This window comes from Meles meles, chromosome 3 (genome assembly GCF_922984935.1).
Source record: "Meles meles chromosome 3, mMelMel3.1 paternal haplotype, whole genome shotgun sequence".
NCBI lineage: Eukaryota > Metazoa > Chordata > Mammalia > Carnivora > Mustelidae > Meles > Meles meles.
This window is the reverse complement of record NC_060068.1, coordinates 168,685,535-168,704,367: the sequence shown is the minus strand read 5'-3', so window position 1 is coordinate 168,704,367 and position 18,833 is coordinate 168,685,535. Positions and strand designations below refer to the sequence as shown.

At 34.3% G+C, this 18,833-nt stretch overlaps 1 protein-coding gene across 6 annotated transcripts in view; it reads right to left on the bottom strand.

Annotated features, from left to right (window-relative positions):
• CDH18 (cadherin 18) overlaps positions 1-18,833 on the bottom strand; it is a 718,124-nt gene that overhangs the window by 174,607 nt on the left and 524,684 nt on the right. The gene's annotated exons all lie outside the window — the stretch shown is intronic.

The following is an 18,833-nucleotide window of genomic DNA, read 5'->3' as shown; positions in this document are numbered from 1 at the left end:
ACTTCAAGCTAGCATATGCTACCCATATGAAGAGTAATGTTGATGAAATGCCACATAGATATTTTGAGGGGGGAAAGAAAAAGAACAAATGGGTCATCTAGTCTCCAGGTGTGCTGTTTCTTACTGTGTGTAATAGAGGTAAATACCACCATACAAGAATTCTCTCTGTAACTTTATGCTTCAATGCCAGAGAGATATAGTTTATCACCTGAAAAGTACACAATTGCACAGAATGCATTTTCTCCATGTTTTAGTTCAAAAAGCTTGGGACTCTCCATCCCATTTGATAAAATATTTAAAATGACTTTCCTATTAACTATTTTTCTACCTTTCCTATACGATTTATAAAAATTTGATAAGCCATAAGCCACATGGATTTGTACTTTTTTCCCCTATCTATGCATTAATGTAAGATTTTTGCTTTATCCATGACATCCATAGTGTGTGAATTAATGCGAAATGCACACCATGAAAATGTATAGTTGTATTTGAAATTAGAGCATACTTTAAGTATTGCTTTCATTCCCATGACAAATAAAATACTATGTATGTGAGAATAATAAGTAGGTAGGCTTACGCAGCTGGTATAAACAACGCAAAATGAACAAGGAAGACTTGGGGAAATTGATAAAAAAAAATTAGAGGAATAAATGTATCTATTTTAATTCCCTATTTTGTTGTAACAGTGATGAGAAAAGGTCATCCAGAAGTCTGAGAAGCTGAAAATTACACTAAAGTACTCATCTAACAGTTCTGCGGGTTTTTTTTTTCAGATATTTAAAAATTACAATAATGCAACTGAGCATTAAAGCTAACAAAATTAATGTTTTCAAAAACTGTTTTTCTATATAGTGCTAATGGGCATTTGGGCATTTTGGGGACTTTCAAATAATGACAGAATTTTATCAGAGGAGAATAACTTAATAAAGAAATAAAATGGTCCTATGCCCCTGCAATATTGTAATTTACAGTTTTATTTTTGCAATGCTTTATAATATACAGAGTATACATTGATGCTAATTAATATTTACAAATAAGCATAAACTTGATCATCCTCTTCACCTTCCAATTTTGTAATAATCAAGTTCTTTCAAGTACACAGCCACTGTTTGAGGAAAGCCATTTGATTTTGAGTGCTCATATACTCACAGCCTAAATTCTTAGCCTGATTTAGTGGTCCTGGGAGCAGTTCTAAACTAAGGATCTCCTAAGCCAGAATTTTCCAAATGAATTTGGAAGAAAAGTAAGCTTGAAAGATAATCTCTGGAGGAAAAAAAAGAGACATTGCTTAATGAGTAATGTTCAGTGAGTAAGGAAACAGAAGCTTCCATACCTACCCTGGACTACTTCACTATATTTTACATGCTAAGGCATTGATAAGACTTATACTGAGTAAATCTGTTTAATTTGGTTTAACTCTAATTCTCGTTTTCTTGACCGTGAACATTTTTTTTTTACTTTATTCATTGCCAATAATCTATTTAGTATTTCACGCAAAATATTTTGAAAGTTGACCTTCTATATCACAGAATGGACTTCTTTCTCAAGAAGATTTGCATCAGCTCTAAGAGGAAGTTTAAAAACTGAGGAAAGACAAAAGTTAGACACTCCAGTACATTAACTTTTGCATATAGTTCATGAAGTTTTGAAAAAAAAAAAAAGAAGAAAGAAAGGATATTTAAGAATTTTAAATTTCTGTTTAACTTCATGAACTATATGCAAAAGTTAAGGTATTGGCATATCTAACGTTCTGAAGAGATTATGCTGAGTGAAATAAGTGAAACAGACAGAGTCAATTATCATATGGTTTCACTTACTTGTGGAGCATAAGGAATAACACAGAGGACATTGGGAGATGGAGAGAAGAGAGTTGGGGGAAATCAGAGGGAGAGACAAACCATGAGAGGCTGTGGACTCAGAAACAAACTGAGTTTTGGAGGGGAGGAGGGTGGAGGGATGAGCGAGATAGTGGGTATTGTGGAGGGCAAGCATTGCATGGAGCACTGAGTGTGGTGCAAAAACAAGGAATTTTGGAACACTGAAAAGAAATAAAATAAAATAAAATAAAATGGGGAAAAAAAAGATCCAAAGTCTGATGCGCTATAAAATACACATTGGATTTTGAAGATGTGCCAAAAAAATGCAAAATATCACATTAATATTGTTTTATATTGATTGCATGTTGAAATGATAATAATTTGGATGTAGTAGGTTAAACAAAATATATTAAAGTAAGAAGAAAAGAATTTTAAATGATAATGAGTATTTTGACAAGCTTATTTCCTGAAACCGGTTCTACAAAATGAATGCGAAACATGATATGGGTCTGTACAATACAGTGTGCAAGAATTTTGGAGAAATGCATTAATGCCTGTGATGTAACTTGCATTTGGCAACAAGTCCTGGCATAACAATTATATCGTGGGATCTTAAAAATATATAGTAACCATAATTGTAATAATGTAATTGACATGATCATCCCAATAGTGTTTAAATAGTAGATAGTTTGTTCCAAAGAAAATTATATTTAGGCTTGCTTAAAATATTCTAAATTACTCTCCCACGATCACATTTTCTTATGGGAAAATTAGTGTGAAACTCAAGATAAATTTCTAGCAGCATTTAGAAAGGTTTTTGAGAATTAATCAGTTCTGTGATGTTTATTATTGCATTTGTGATTAATGTGTTGACATAGGGAGAAGGTTGATAAAGTGTTTATACTATATAAAATTGGGAGGTGTTCCAGGTTCATTAAATCAAAATCTAATCTAAGTAGAAAAACTGACCATATCTGAAAGGATGAAAAATAATGTGAGATTTCAAACCTAGGTACAAAGAAATCAACTGCATAGATTTCAAAATTGCCCCAAAGCAAATACAAAGACATTTAGAATGTTTAATAAAATGTATGTTCAACGTGAGTCCTTCTATGATGTGGACATCAAAAGTATTGATGCCATGATAGGCTGCACTGAAATAGGCTAACATTTACTGAGTGTATCTTATGCACAAGACACAATAACTTTAGGTCAATTTTCCAAAAATCAATTTGATTCAAACGAATCTCCCCAAAGCAAATTGATGTTTTGGCAGAATGTTCTGCATCCAAAGAAACTAGAATATTCCAGTGTCACAAAACCTGTAATAGGGATGGGGAAAGAGATACAAGAAGGAGGAGAGGAAGAAAGAGTGAGGAGGTTACGAGCTCACGCAGACAACTAAAGTAAGTGGGAAGTGATCTGCGTCCTTGTCTAAGTTTCTGTCGGATGGTAACGGAAGATATACAAAGAGAGGGAGAAGTGAATCAAAGAAAAATTAATTCAGTCACAAATTTTTAAGTTTAAAATTAAAGTATGAATTGATACTCAAATATGATTTTTCCTAAATGTCAAACTCATCCATTTCAATAAAGTTTTGAATTAAATCCTAATTTTTTAATCTTTCCGTTTGGATAAAATGTTCTTAAATTTTAAATTAGTGATTTAAGATTTCACTGAGAAAATTATTTTCCCCAAAACTAAATTGATGAGTAACAGAAATAAATACTATGATATACAGATCAAGTTATAAGTGTAAAATTAACAAGAATATATATTAAAGCTGATTCAAGTAATTCATCTGTATAAAAAAGACCAAACAGTTTCATTCGATGTAGCTGTTCAGTGAATTAAACATTAAATACTTTAGTGTTAATATTATTTGTATTTATGAATGACTATATTTAATATCAAATTAGTTACAGAAATAGATTATGTATCCTTTTTTTTAAAAAAAAAAAAGATTTTATTTATTTATTTGACAGACAGAGATCACAAGTAGGCAGAGAGACAGGCAGAGAGAGAGAGGGAAGCAGCTCCCTGCTGAGCAGAGAGCCCGACGCCGGGCTCGATCCCAGGACCCTGAGACCATGACCTGAGCCGAAGGCAGAGGCTTTAATCCACTGAGCCACCCAGGCGCCCCAGATTATGTATCCTTCTTATCCTAAAACCATAAGTATCTTTCAGGATTTCAAAATCTAAAACTTTTCATGAGACTTATAACTACAGTGTTTGTTGGTTAAGTGACAGTGTATAACATATATATGAATGGGTTTGTTACTCCTGAGTGACACAAACACAGGACCAATATTAAAAGTAATATTAATACTAATATTTTAATACTAATATTAAAAGAAATTAAACTGTTTCAATATCATGATATATTTCAGATTATATGCATATATATATAATATATATATTACTTCCTAGTTTAAAATAACTGACAAGTTTATGCATATACAAATTTTACTCAATATATTTACTCAAATACCCTGTTTTATGAAGTTTCTATATTTGAATGTCCTTATATTGATGAATTATTTTAACCTTATATTAAAATCCAATGGATAACTGTTCTCACCTTAATTTGCTGATACACCTAACAGGTACACTTATAAATCCATTTACAGTAGTAATTTACTTTCTATGCCAGAGCACTCTTATAGTTGCATTTATTACTCCCTAATTAGTCATGTTATATGCACAGTTAAATAAGTTAACACATATTTTGAATATTCAGTTTTACCAATAATAAGATCAAAATAATAATAATAATCAAAAGTTATAAAACACTTTTCCTTTCAAAATTATGGTTGGTTTATTGATTTATTTAGGATGATGACAAAGATTTTGTCAGTATAAAAAGATCAGTTAAAATACTTAAAATGGGACAAATTACCTGAAATCACTGCCTGGGTAGTTACAAATTAAAAATTTTATACACAATTACATTTTATTTTCACTATGTGTTTTAAATGAGACAACACTAGGATATTCTCTGGAAGTGTGTGGTCTTTGAATGCACTGGTGAAAGCGTTTGAATATATTGTGATAATATTTTCACCCAGACTTTTAAATTGACATAAAATCCTCATTAATATTCTATTAGTTTCTATGATTCTCATTAGTATTAAAAAAATAAGATGATAATGACCTTCCACTTATTTTAAAAGTTTCTTTATTCTTCTAGGGCATTAGACCATTATCATCAAAAGACCTGTTACAGTAATTTAAAATGTAAATGCTACCCGTTTAATTAATAAGAGATAACTGTCTAACAAGAATGGCTGCAGAGAATTATAGTCAGTGTTAAATAAAATAATAAAAGACTTATCAGCTTAGCTCAGTTTTGCAAAAAAATGAAAGTCAAAGAACTCAATGTGGTTTAAAAGATGTATGAATGAGAGCGATTTTTTAAAATAATTGAACATAATCTTGTAATGAATGATGTTTCCTAATTAATTGTCAAAAATATGAAATAAAGGTGAATTCAAGGGCACTCTCCGTATGCTCCCTGACTGGATGACATGGCAGCCACAGAGTCTTTACACCAGTATGAACCCACTTTCTTGTGTTAACACTACATCTGTATAGCAAATAAATAAATAAATAAATAATTTAAAAATGTATATATATATATAATTTTAGTAATATCAGTTGGTTTCAAACTAATCTGTTTTATTAAATCAAACCATAATTTTTGAGGCTATATTTTAATAAGGAATAAAATATCAACAACTCTGAGTCCTTGTCCACTCAGCCAATTTTCCATGATGCCTTGAATGTAACACTGTGTTTATACAGACGTTCATAAAGTAACTGAATTCTCATAAAAAAAAAATTACATCAAGATTGAATAGGCAATCTTGGGGCACCCCGGTGACTCAGTCAACAGAGCATGTAGTTCTTGACCTCAGGGTTGTGAGTCTGTCCCACGTTGGATGGAGACATTACTTGAAAATAAAATCTTAATTTTTTTTTTTTAAAGACTGAATGTGCAATCTTTCTAATGGTTACTTTGCCTGAGAAAAGGAGAAGAAAATATGTATTACTGAAAATTCAGCACATCTCAATTATGTGTAAGTATATATGTGTGTATATACTCTATGCCAGGCCTGTACAAATATAGCAAATACAGTAGCTAAAAATAATCAAAATGAAAAACTGAAACCAAAAACAAAGAATTTCTACCTTCTGAATCTGGGTGTCTGGGTAAGAGTATCTGATAAGGGTCTGAGAATTTGCCTTTCTGAGTTCTCAGGCAATGCTGATTCTTCTGGTCCAGGGTTCAGTGCTTTGCAAAGTAGTGAAATGGGAACGTGAGGACATCTGGAAGTCACATTTGAAATGTGTCTGAAAAATTAATGAGTGGACTAAAGGAAGAGGAGAGGAGTATATTCCCCTATAAATCTAGGTAATAATACAGAGAGAATTGTGTGCAAAGAGTTAGCAGAGAAGGACAAAAAGAAGCTTATGTTGATAAACTCAATGAAGATAATGCCTTTTATTAAAAATTACTAAATTTTTTTCAGGTAAAATATGGAATTTAGTGGCTTAAAGTAATTAAAGAAATGGTGAAAATGAATTGAACTTTCAATACAGAAAATTTAAGTTAATGGCAAATTCTATTAGTGTCAAGGGGAAAAGTATATTATATGACCATCAACTTTAAGAAACATAAACACTTATTATAAAGGGAGTAAAGAAAGGAAGCTATAAGTTTGTGTTACTGAAGGATGCTTAAAGGTATGGCTAGAAACTGAATATCAGAACATGAAGGAGCTTCTGTGACATTTAGGACAAATTCAACTTTTAACTTCAAGGATTGGGAAATTTTGAAGAATTGTAAGGAGGCACATGGCATGATAGCCTATACTTTAAAAGGGTCATTCTAGCTCTGTATGAATATGTAGAAGTATATGAGTGGAAGTGGAAATAGCAATGTTTACAACAAATTTCAAAAGATTCATATAACTTGTGAAGCCCACCTCAGGACTTTTGCTCAACAGATCTAAGAGGCTTCAGGGAAATCAGCCTGGGAAACAGGAGACAAATTAGGGGACTTTTAAGAGAAATGACAAGGGACACTATATTCTTAATGAAAATAAAGAAGAGTTGGAAAGAATCAAAACACATTGCAGAGAACAGATCAATATTCCACAAAGATAGCTTAACTACAAGAAGGTAAAATAAAAGAAAAGTCTAGAAGAATGTCTAAGTCAAGTGAATGGGTGACGAGAAAGGAAAATAAAATGTAATAAAGCAAGTCCCTTATTTCTCAGTTTAGTTCAATTATAGTTTATAGTCCTGAGGTACATCCAGGTAGACATATCTGGCAAGCACCTAGATACACCAGCTTGAAATTCATTCAAGGTTTATAGGTAAAGAGATAAGGTTTTGTTAAAAAAGAAAGTAAATTATGTTTTTCAAATAATTTATCAGCATAAGAAAGGGGTCAAGTTCAGGGACAAAGCAGTTACTCAAAGAAAAAAACTGATGAGAACTGATGGACTCTCAGTCTGCAATCTGTTATGCTTCAGTTTTATCAAATCTAAGATAAGTTGAACACTCTTCCAATTCAAATAGAAAATAGTTAAGAAAATTAACACAGAAAGTTATAATGGCTGAAAGCATTGCTTATATAATATTTGAAATAAATATATCATTGATAATTACTTTACTTAGCTCATCCTTTTAAAATTCCTAATATTTCCATAGATTATCGAGGGTTGACATTAAGTTTGTTGGTACTTTCCACATCTGACTCCTCTGTTGGTCCCATTTTGAGTTATGAAAGTAGACAAAGTTTGCCTGGTGAAAACTGCTGAACCTTATGTTCATTGTGTCAAGTTATATAATTTTGTCATGGAAACATGCCAAATAGAAGTTTTAAAAAGTTCATTTTATAACTCAATTTCTATATTTGTCTAGATTTAGGGTTTTTTTGTTGTTGTTCATTTTTTTAAAGATTTTATCTACTAATTTGACAGATAGAGATCACAAGTAGGCAGAGAGGCAGGCAGAGAGAGAGAGAGGAGGAAGCAGGCCCCCCGCCAAGCAGGGAGCCCGACATGGGGCTCGATCCCAGGACCCTGGGATCAGGACCCGAGCCGAAGGCAGAGGCTTTAACCCACTGAGCCACCCAGGCGCCCCTAGATTCAATTTTTAATAGAAAAGTATATGATGGATAAACCAGATCATGAAAATGGAGAACACACATCAACTGTAGAAGAGAATGAAGGCAGAATTGTATGTACAATAGAGAAACGTAATTTTGAAACTCCAATGCATGTAAATGAAACCAGATATGTGGCTAGCTCAATTCAGAAGCCAGGGCAACAGCATGACTGGAGTAAACCCTAAAACATTCTATCTGATAATTTCTTTATAGCACCAGAGAGTCAACACCAGTGATGGGGAAAGAAATTCTGGAGGGTAGGGACAATTACTGGACATTCTGCAGTGAGATACAAGAAGATATATTTTTTTATTATTATTGCATGGTATAGTCCTAACATATCTCCCCTCATAAAATTACATAATGTGTTGTCTTTGGGAAGATTGAGAAACATACAATAGTTGTTAAGACCTCGGTTGTTGGAACAGTATTCACAAGTCTGTAGACTAAGAGGACTGCTACTGCTAGATATGGGAACAACACAGGCTAATAGAACGGCAACATCACCTAGTGGCAAAGGGCCAACCTGCATACTTTGAGCCACTATCCACTACTGCTCATCTGCGTGACCGTGGGTTAGTATTTTCACTTGCTTGTGTTCCAGTGTGCTCATCAATAAAATCCATATAATAATGTTATAACATGCATAGGGCTGCTGGGAGCATTAAATCAAAGCACTTGGAAGAGTGCCTAGTCAATAAATACATGATGACTTCTTTCCTCCTGGGATGGAACCGTGTCTCTCATGTTACCCTGCTGGACAAGATGTCTTGGACATTGAGAACGTTCATTGAGAAAACTAAGGTGCAACTCTTCATTTTCTCCTAGGCAACTGACCTGTGTTCACGATTTTCTGTCTTTCCCTCTCTCTCTCTTTTTAAAGATTTATTTATGTATTTGACAGAGAGAGAGAGAGCACAAGCAGGGGGGGGAGAAGCAGGATCCCCACTGAGCAGGGAGTCCAGCACAGGCTGGATCCCAGGACCCTGGGATCATGACCTGAGCTAAATGAAGGCAGAGGCTTAACCAACTCGGCTACCCAGGTGCCCCACAATTTTTCTCTACATGATTCCCATCAGCATTTTTAATTTTTTTTTTCCCATCAGCATTTTAATCCTCAAAAATGTTTATGAAGGACCAGGTAATTTAGTACAAAGTTCCCACTGGATGGTGGTGTTAATGCCCTAAGGTTCTTTTTAAATTCAAGAGCATTTAAGGAAGATTAGCTCTATAGGATTAATGATATGTCTGAAAAAAAGCAATATGGTAACAGCATAAGTATTATCTGACAGAAAGATAAGAAGCTGTAAGAAGTATTTTGTCAATACCTCTGTTAATCTACTGACAAGGGGTATTTTATATACCAAAATTTTAAGATATTTTTAGATTCAAACCCTATTATTATAGAGAATAATAAAGAGTTCTCAACAGTTATTTTCAGAAATAACTTTTTAAAGACACATACAGTTTGGGATACAATTACATGAGAAATTTCTTTAGGTGATGCCCATTTGCATTCAGCCAAAAGCAAGTAATTTATTTCATTTAACAGAAAACAGTATTATGTTACATTAAAAATTACTTTTTTTTTTCCAATTTGAGACACTAAGGATATGAAAGCTTTTTTTAATGTGTTACTTATTTTTTTTCTTTAGCCTCTTCTTAAAATGCTAGGAATTATGAAGAACTGTCAAGTTAAATGTGATTAGGTTAAACATCATCAGAAACTAAATTATTTACCAAGGAGTAATGGCATATATCTTTATGAAATACTTAAAAAGCCAACAGTTATCTATGTATTTTCAGCTATTTGTTTTAGCAATTAAAGTTATATGCTTTTAAAAGATTTTATCCTTTTTAAGTAATCTCCACATCCAACGTGGGGCTCAAACCTACAACCCTGAGTTCAAGAATCTCACACTCCATGGACTAAGCCAGCCAGGCTCCCCAAGTAAAGCTATATTTTATTGATATAACCAAATGATTATAAGTGAGGAATGGTATAGTTCTGGTTTATATCCAGAATTTTGTGATTTTAAATCTTTCTTAACCCATGTATAAACTAAGATAAACCAGAAATTTAAAATAAATATAACTATATTTATTTATATAAATATAATATAAATATAAAATAAATATAAACTATCAGATATTTCTTATGGTTTTTCTTTTTATTTTTTTATTTGAAAGAGAGAGAGAAAGCCTGAGTGGGAAAGGAGCAGAGAGACAGGGACAAGCAGACTCCCCGCTGAGTGGGGAGCCCAATGTGGGGCTCCATACAAGGACCCTAAATAAGATCATGACCTGAGCCAAAATCAAGAGTCAGGCTTTTAACTGACTGAACCACCCAGAGGCTCTTCCTGTGGTTGTGTCTTTGGATCTAAAATCCAAATATCTCCATAAAATATTTTCCTGAAATATTTATTTTAATTCAAGTAACTTTGACCACCTTTCTGCATTCCAGTTTTTCACTATTTAAATTTCACAAGAATATCTTCCTCTTGTGGTCAGACTAATGTTTAAAATGTTAGGATAATTTGCTATGCAATAAACTCTTCACAGTTACAGACACACGTACTTGTATCAATAAAGCCGTTCAAGAGGTGCTCTTCTCCATTTCACAGAGAAAACGGATCCATTGGCAGAATAAATTACTTGCCCCAGTTCACATGGCCAGAAAGTGTGAAGTCAGACCCAGATCCAGGCATTCTGACCTCAAAACCATTACACAAATCAGACTTTTAACAAAATCATTTATGCAAATCAAATTTCACACTATCTTCACAAACTAAATAGAAAATGAAGAAAGAAAAGGAAGAATTTTCTAGATTACTGCCTCTATTTTTTTTCCCCCCTGAGGTGGCAGAAGAGATAATACTATAAGTTTACATTATGGTGATTTCTGTCAGGAACAGAGGGTTCACAACCCAATGGGCAGAAAATGTTGACTTTGTAAAGTGAAGAAACTACTAAAAAAAGTAATTTTCATGTAAATATTTAATGAAAAAATCCAAATATTGTTACAAATAGAATCCAAAGAAAGGGAGTATAAAAGAAAGAAAATCAGTAGTGCTTATCCATACTTTGTCCAAAAAAAGTTTGTTTTCGGGGCTCCTGGGTGGCTCAGTGGGTTAAAGCACTGCCTTCGGCTCAGGTCATGATCCCAGGGTCCTGGGATCGAGCCCCGCATCGGGCTCTCTGCTCCGCAGGGAGCCTGCTTCCTCCTCTCTCTCTGCCTGCCTCTCTGCCTACTTGTGATTTCTTTCTGTCAAATAAATAAAATATATTTTTTAAAAAAAGTTTGTTTTCTCTAACAAAATGTTTTATTTCCCTCTACCTGTTATATTTTTTTCAATAGTGCTTAGGACTTTCTCTCCAAAAATTTTTCTTCAGATGGAGGTTTTTATCACTTGTACCTGCATGTCTTAACTTTAACTACTTTAACCATATGGGTCATTAATTATTGTCTCCAAACTACATTAACTATATTGGTCCCCAGTCAATTATCATCATAGACTTTGTACATACAACATATGGCTAAAAAGGATATTAGGTGTATCAACGTGAACATGAATTAAATATAGCCAAATTCTTTGACAATTCAGTTATTAAAGGTCCAGGTAAATAAAACTTGATCATTAATTTGGAAAGTTTAGAAAGCCTCTAAAATAGTAATATTTTGTAGTTTGTTAGACAGTGACTTTGGTGTCACTGAAGACTTGAGCCGAGTAGTTGTAAGGCCAGTGTGCTCCTCCTAAGTTAGTATTTATGGTAGTCATTGCAAACATCCTTATATTGGGGCAGTACATCAACAACAACAACAAAATAGTGCATTTGCTGGACTTTGGCCTCTTGCACCTGAGAGCTGAAAAGCATTTTGGAAAAATTGCTTCATAAATAGCTGTGTAATAAGATAAAAGATTATGAAACTCTAAATGACCCCATGAAGTGGAGTTGCCCTGTCAACACCGAAACAGCTGGGCTGTAGAATATTCACATTTTCCTTAAATATTCTCTGTCATAAAAATTCTTTGCTCTCATTTTTAATGACCATAGTATTCTATCCTATAAAATTATTCTATCCTATAAAAATTATTCCCCCATACTTAAAGATTTAGGTCGTTTGCAAATATTTCATCTTATACACAAAACTGTGGAAAACATCTTTGTTCATATACCTTTCTTCATATTTTTAATTATTTTAAAAAGATTTTATTTATTTATGACAGAGAGAGAGAGCGAGAGAGGGAACACAAGCACAGCGGATCTGGAGAGGGAGAAACAGGCTCCCCACTGAGTAGGGAGCCCGACGTGGGGCTCGATCCCAGGAGCTGGGATCATGACTTGACCCAAAGGCAGACGCTCAACTGCTGAGCCACCCAGGCACCCCAATTTTTAATTGTTCTTTTAAGATGGAGTCCTAGAAGGGAGTAGAAAGGATTTCAGATACTAGATACGTTTGGCAATTTGTAAGCTATTGTCTCTTAGCTCCAAATTTCTGTTTACATCTTTATTTACACTTTGTTTCCAGGTGTTCCAGCTCAGACTCTGCAAACCACAGGCCAGCTTTAACAGCCACTCCCTCTTAGATTCTGTCCACAGGGACACAAGAAGGAATAGATGGACAAGCTCCTTGTTTCTTACTTCTGTTAGCATGTCATTAGACAAAACCTATTACCGTGGCTCCCTCATTCTGTTCCTATCGCCCTTTCTGATATTGTTTTTATTGTTCGACACTTCCAGAACTAGCTCATTGCATTCCTCAAAGGTATCAGTCCTAATAAGCCCATAGCACTGCTTTGAGGTTCCCGGTACTTCACAAGGTCCTTCTTGTAAGCTTCTGACATACAGAAAGCAGCTGGAATGCACTTTGCTCTTAGGGCTGTTTCCCCATTGCAGGGGCCAGAGTTAGCCGAGTCCTCTTCCCTAATTTTCTTGTGTTTCCTTACTCCAATCTCTCCCTCTTGTTGCCCTGCCTTCAGTGGGCAAGAGCAGAGGGTAGCTGCTTCCCGCATTTATGCTGAGTTATTCAATATCCTTTTTTTAAACCTTTATAATTCTCTAACACACGTTTGCCAGATTTCTTATCTCATTTTCCTCTGTCAAAATGAATGGTAAATAACCTTTTTTTTTTTTTTTCTGACAAGATATCCATTGACACTATCTAATTTATATAAGCAGGACATGAGGTGTTGGTTTCAACAAGCCTTTTGAGCTGTATCGTGTTACTCAATTGATAGGTGAAAAAAATCACTTCATAGGTAGAGAAGAGGATCACAACTACCACTTACTACTACTGGGGTTGCTCATTCCTTATAAGTTGATTATTTGCCATTTTCTCCAGTGCTTTACTGCTTAGCAAGTCCTTTCCCTTTTACATACTTGAACAATATTCACATATTTTCTTCCATTTTATAAGGATCTTTTTCAAATATGTTTCACTCTTAAATCCTTCTGGAATTTGTATTGTGCTATTAATCACAAATCCATTTTTGGGAATGGGAAACAAACCCTCATCTCACATTGCTGCTTTGAGGAATCTCTCATATCTTCTCACAACTATTTCCTATGTTCTATATAATCAGAAATTATACTGTAGGATGCTAGTAATTTTTACCACATATTATTTTCTTAGTATATGGTGGGTCCTTTACATATGGGATTACTAGTTCCACACCTGTGGCCCCTTCTGTAGCTCTACAGATACCCATATAGGGTTTGTTCTTGTGATGTAGTTTTGCTTTTCCTTCTTTTTTATTATGTATTTGCGATTGCAAATACAATAGAGCAGGGATGGGAAAGGAAAGGGTAGTATTTTTTACTGGCAGCATGGACTTTTAAATGTCAGAGACTGTTTTAGAATGATTTTCAATCTTGCTAAATTTATTATCTTAAAGGGGTCATTTAACTCACTCATGCTTTGTTAATAATGTTCTCGTAATTATCATACAGGGTTTTAATAAATATTAAATGAAATGAGTGTTTAGTCATGAATGGGGCCATATATTCAGAGCACAACAGGCAGTTGCTATTAAAGTTATTTGTCATTTTGGGGACTCATTCAGCTTCATCCTCCATGACCCTCAACTTTGCACTTGAAGGATCATCGGCAAGAGTTTCCTGATATACATTCTTTAAAAATTTCCTTGGGCAAATTTTTAAAATTTCCTCCAAGGGGGTTCAAATTTTTTCCCTCTATGCATTACCTACTCTCTGTCCACTGCATTACTATTGCTCAAACTCCCATGCATTTCATTTATGCAATGCTTGCATGCCTGTGTTCCTTCCATTCAGGAGTTCCTAGAGAACTCAGAAATGGCAAATGGTCAGTGAGTGAGACATGAATATTGAGTCACTCTGATCCACCGAAGTGTTTTATAACTTCATCATCATTTCCTTTGCCATCACATTTTCTGAAAGTTTGCTTGTGATAGCGGGTATGGAAGAGCTGTCGTTTGAATTCCAGTCAGGTTCAGGAAGGGGCTTCTCTGAAATTGGATGGGAAAATGGTTACAGCTGATGTGGAGAGGTATGGCTCATTACACATGCAGTGATGTAGCTAGTTGGTGTTTGAAGTGTATGCTTGTGTGTGTGAACATTTTACATATTCAGCTGGATTAGGCTCCCTGTCTTCATCTATTATTTCTCATGGATGACATCGTACATAAACATATACAAAATTTGAATTGTGCAAAAATGGTTCCTTAGTATATCAATCATGTTGGAACACATTTGTATTTATAAAACAAGCTTTATAGCAAAACCCACTGTTTTTAAAATTAATGTAATTAATACTTTTTCATTGTCACAGAGAAATAGGTAATTTACTTGTAATTACAACTGAAGATAGTGCAAGTGTCTTCCCCACCACAAACACCCAATCAAGCATCATCTAAGGTTAATGATGAGAATTTGTGGTAGCAAATGTGTGGTGAGTTGTAACAAAGGATGAAGAAAAACAAATTGTATAGTTTGACTATCTAGAAAATGATGCAATTTGGATGAAGCCCTTATGGTACATGTACTTTAATATAAATAAAAAATAAAGTAGAAATGACTGTAATAATTTGAATTTATTTAAACAAAGAAAGGAAATCTGTGACTATTTAAATTCATCAAAATCACCTAAGAAGGAAAGTGATTCAGCGTTCACAGAAGTGACTATAAAAACATTTTTATTCTTCTCCTATCCCCCTAACCCCCCATGTTGCTTCTCCATGTCCTCATATCAGGGAGATCATATGATAGTTGTCTTTCTCCGATTGACTTATTTCACTAAGCATGATACGCTCTAGTTCCATCCACGTCGTCGCAAATGGCATGATTTCATTTCTTTTGATGGCTGCATAGTATTCCATTGTGTATATATACCAAGATGGGATTGGGAGGGAGACAAACCATAAATGACTCTTAATCTCACAAAACAAACTGGGGGTTGCTGGGGGGAGGTGGATTGGGAGAGGGGGAGGGGGCTATGGACATTGGGGAGGGTATGTGCTATCGTGAGTGCTGTGAAGTGTGTAAACCTGGCGATTCACAGACCTGTACCCCTGGGGATAAAAATACATTATATGTTTATTAAAAAAAAAAATTTGGAAGGGGAGGCGAACCATAAGAGACTATGAACTCTGGAAAACAACCTGAGGGTTTTGAAGGGTCAGGGTGGGAGGTTGGGGGAACAGGTGGTGGGTAATGGGGAGGGCACGTTTTGCATGAAGCACTGGGTGTTGTGCAAAAACAATGAATACTGTTACGCTGAAAAAATAAATAAAATGGGAAAAAAAATTTTTAAATATAATTTGGATAAAGGGAGAGATTATACATATAATATTGAAGGGGAAGTTGATTACATGATTTCAAGTTTATAAACTCAAAGTTTACATCTAGGTTTCTGAGCTACAGAGAGCTCTATTCAGCATTTACTTTTTAAGTATTTTTATTTATTTTTTATTATTTTTTTACTTTTTAAATATTTTTAAAGATTTTATTTATTTGTGTGAGAGAGAGAGAGAGTGCACGAGCAGAGGGAGGGGTAGAGGGAGTGAGAGAAGCAGACTCCATGCTGAACAGGAATCCTCCTCCCCCATGATGTAGGGTTCCATCCCACCAACTCAGGACCCTAGGATCCTGATCTGAGCCTGAGCCAAAGGCAGACACTTAGTCAACTGAGCCATCCAGGTGTGCCTCTATTCAGGATTTAAATAACATTCTTAAAAAACATGAAGATCACTAAGAAAAAAAAGAAGACAGTGTAAAATAACATTTGAACCATCTTTGAAGTTTATAATGTTTACAGTCAACTCTTCAAAATTAAGATTTAATACATATAATTATTTTGACAGCAATCCTCTTATTGTTTGTTATATTTGTGCTACCTCTAAATCTCTGCTTCTAGAATTAGTAAAAGATAAACCATAGTTTTCAATTTCAAGCAACAAATATTTCTAGAAATTGTGTGAAAGACATGAAATCAACTTAATCTTTAAAAAGTTAAAAATAAAATTTTGACAACCATCCAAGCTAATTAAAAAGCATCTGTCTTAGGAGTTTCTGATTGGAAAGGATTTTATGATTTCTATATAATTAGCAATCTGTAACTCCCTGCATAACAGGTCCTTAAAATTCTTGGTTTCTTACTTTGGCATTTTATTTTAATCATCCCCAGATGTAACTGGACAATATCACTAGGAAATATTACCAGGAAAGTTGAGGCCAAATGATCTGAATCAAGTCTCATTCCAATGTTCATCTAATCTGTCCCAGAGAAAGGTCAATAGTACATTTCCTATTCTGCACACTTCATATCCATAGCATGTACTTACACATATGTGTCCAAAACTGACACACAAACCCAGCCTCCATAGATGGGAAGACATTTCTACCCCACCTTGAGGTGAGTCTCCTTGATGGTTAAATCCAAGGGTATATTTAAGTTTCCAGGCTATTTTCTCAAGCTACACATTCTCCCCATTACCCTCTAGTGTTTTAAAGTCTATTTTGAGAAATGATAATGGAAAAACACAGAAGAGGTACCCAAAACATTTTCTACAAAACTGAATAAAATATTTTTAAAGAAAATTAATAGAAAATTATAACTAAGAAATGGTTTCCTCCATGTACAGATATATTGTGGATTTGTGATTATCTGAAAAGAAAATTGAAAAAAAAATAACTAGACATATTTTAAAGTAAATTTAGTCTTAAATAAGGCAAAATATAAACTTGTTTTGAGTCCATATACATTTAAGTAGCCTTACAGTCATATTGATGCAGCGTCTAGTAGATAGGTAGATTCTCAAGTTAAGTGATAATTAAGCTGTGTTTGCTCGGGATTGGGGGTTGGGGAGTAATCTTCCTCTTTTACCCACCTTGCCTACTACAGTCTTTAATGCTTTGTGGAAGATTAATGTTAATGAATGTTTATTGAATGTAATTGAATATTTGTTGAATGAACAAATCATGAGGGCAACTATATATGATGGGTGACATAATGTAATGAGGTAAGAAGGCTCTCAGATGACACTTCAAGAAAGAAATCTAGGAAGAGAAAGGATGGTAAGAGGAAAGAAGATCTTGCTACAGCTCAGAAACAGTGCATGGAAATAGCTCAGACAGTGCCTGAGATTGAGGCTAAGATAATTAGTGTTGAATGACCTCAGAACTCGGTCCTTTTATTCATTCCATTACCTGTGAGACAACACAATACTTGTTTTCTGGTGCATGAATGTGTGCACATGTTTGTGTATGTGTGTATGAAAAGGATGGAGAATAGAATTATAGCTTCAAGTCTGTGTGTATGCATAGAAAACAATGTATCAATTTGCTGAAGAATACACTCATAATTATTTTTTTTTCTGCATTGACCTTCTGTCTCCAAACTAATGATTTGTTTATTGAACAAATACAAATTAGGGGCATAAATTGTGATTATGTTGTATCTTTGCTACAAAGGGTAATTTTAAAAATATCACTGTGGTGTTAAATCTAAGGATGCTGGGCTCTTGAATATTAAATAACATTTTGCTACTCAGAGAGAGACAAAATGAAGGATTAGTGATCTGCTTATACAACAGAAATAGCTAGTCTACTCCATGTAAAGTTTAGAACACATTAAAAGCCCAAAAATGTATTACATATTTTTTTTGCCTGATATGCAATCACTTATAAAAATAGTCACAAAATTGCAATTATTGTTCCCAAGTTCACTGACAATGATGCATGGACTGTCCTTTACACAGGCTTCCACACAGCAATCAGCATCCTGGGTGTTGCAATCAGGAATAGGTTAGTGCTCTCTGAGCTGACACTTCAGATAACTTCAACTCTAAGAGCTCAAGTCACAATTTATTGGGAGCACTGAGTACAATAACTTTTGACTACAACTATAGCCACAGTTAATATTCTTATGCACATAAGGAGGATAGATAACTTCCAGAAGTGAGTTCCCTTTCAACATCGCCACTCAAAAGCTGGAATATAGCCTCAAACATAGAAGTCAAAATCCAGTTTCTTGCACTGCTCTCTTTACTTACTCCCAGATAGGATCATATAATTTAGCACTTATTTAGTTATAATATACGTTGCAACATTAGTTTATTGCAATTAAAGATTATTATAATGATAATTCCTTGATGTGCGTAGAGCTCCCTCCCAAAACAACACAAACAGATGGAAAGATATTCCATGCTCTTGGTTTAGGAAAAAAAATAGTTGTTAAAATGTCTATATTACTCCAAGCATTCTACAAATTCAATGTAATCCCTATCAAAATACCAACCAGATTGTTCACAGAACTAGAACAAACGATCCTAAAATTTGTGTGGATCTACAAAAACTCA